This window comes from Eptatretus burgeri, chromosome 2 (assembly GCF_056783735.1).
Source record: "Eptatretus burgeri isolate ZD-2024b chromosome 2, Ebu_testis_v1, whole genome shotgun sequence".
Lineage (NCBI taxonomy): Eukaryota > Metazoa > Chordata > Myxini > Myxiniformes > Myxinidae > Eptatretus > Eptatretus burgeri.
This window is the reverse complement of record NC_140962.1, coordinates 125,813,581-125,815,403: the sequence shown is the minus strand read 5'-3', so window position 1 is coordinate 125,815,403 and position 1,823 is coordinate 125,813,581.

The following is a 1,823-nucleotide window of genomic DNA, read 5'->3' as shown; positions in this document are numbered from 1 at the left end:
CATCATACGTGCTTGCCTTCATTATGACATTGTAATTGCACATGTAGAATGCTACATCCAATCAGTATAAAAAAATTTGAGGGTCATCTCGGGATAAAATGTCTCACAAATTTTTTTTGATGACGTTATTGGTCACGTGATTCGGCAGCCATACTGTTTGGTTTTTTTTCAACGTTTAAATATCTTCTTCTCTGAAATGGCTGAAAAGATCGAGGCGAAACATTACACATATGACTGCCTGTCCATGAGGAACAAAAGAGTCACACATATGATGACGTAGGTCATATGGTTTTTGCAGCCATATTGGATTCACCTGAAAACCTATAAAAAGGCACTACTCAAATGAAGTCCTGGCGAGAGTTTGCAATCTCTGATTGCTCTTTTTCTTGTTACTTATCCAATCAACTAAACTTAACAGGACTAAGTGTCACATGATGGAGGTTGAACCGAATTCATCCCTCCCCCTCCTAAAGGAGGTTTCCACCTTGGGCAAAATCCATGTTGAGGTGTAGAGATTAGATAGATTTTATCGTTTTTCCAAGGCCGCATCTAATAACAAAAGTAACAGAAACACTTATGATTATAGATAATATTAATGTTATTACAAAACAATATTAATAATAACAAGAGTGGCACTTGGTAGAGTGCATACCTCCACCAGGATGAATAGTTCATATTTTGTATCCAATGATAGGCCAGAACTGCATCTGGACCTTAACCAAATATAATTATCAGGTTGTTCTTGTCACCTAACCAACTCATCCACCTAGTTTTGTCATAACTCGTCCACAACGTTTTGAAATATCATGCTACATATCGTTTTTTGTCCTATCTCCTCATGGTGAAGAATCACTTGGAGATTATAAAAAAGTCTTGGGTTCGGATCCGGATCTTCAGTGAAATCGAATTCAATCTTCCTTGTCAAATGCCCAACATATCCACAAAATTTTGTCCAAATCCATCCACAACAATTTGAAATATCCTGCTTACAGGCAAAGAAACAAACAGACAGACAAGCACACAGGGGTGAAAACAACCTCTGCCCACCTTCGGTGGCGGAGGTAATAGTTACAAAGAAACCCCTCTCCAAGGAGATTTTCCTCTGCCCACATTATTACATCATTGCACATACTTGTACCAACTTTGATTACAGTCCCTGAACCCAGATTTAAAACATTAAATAATTCTGGCTGTCAGACCATTTGTCCAATCAGGTTGAAATTTAAAACACATATTCCCCATGACTACTAGATCATAATTGTGAAGTTTCACGTCGATTGAAGAAGTGATTAAAGAGAAATATATATATATATATATATATATATATATATATATATATATATATATATATATATATATATTTAAAGATTTTTCATTCAATCCAATATTGCTGCCAGATCATGTGGCCTGTTTGTGAACATCCTGGTATCCCTAAGGCTTGGGGAACATGTGAGTGAAGTTTCCCCTCGATCTGTCAAGCCCCTCTGGAGAAGAAGATTTTTAAAGGTTTATTCTTTCAAAAAATCATGGCTGCTAAACTATGACATCACAGGTGGAGAAGGTTTTGTTCCTCATGGCTAGGCGATCATACTTGTAAAGTTTCACCTCGATCTGTTCAGCGGTTTCAGAGAAGAAGACTTTTGAAGGCTTTTATTTAAAAAAAAATATGGCTGTCGAACAATATGACTGATGATGTGATCCATTTTTTCCACCCACCTGCCCCCCCCCATAAAATTGAGCGTGATATGACCCTGAAAAGTTTTCATACTAATTGGGTCAAGTTGGGTCAAGCGCTCGACGTATACAATTAAGCCACCGATTAC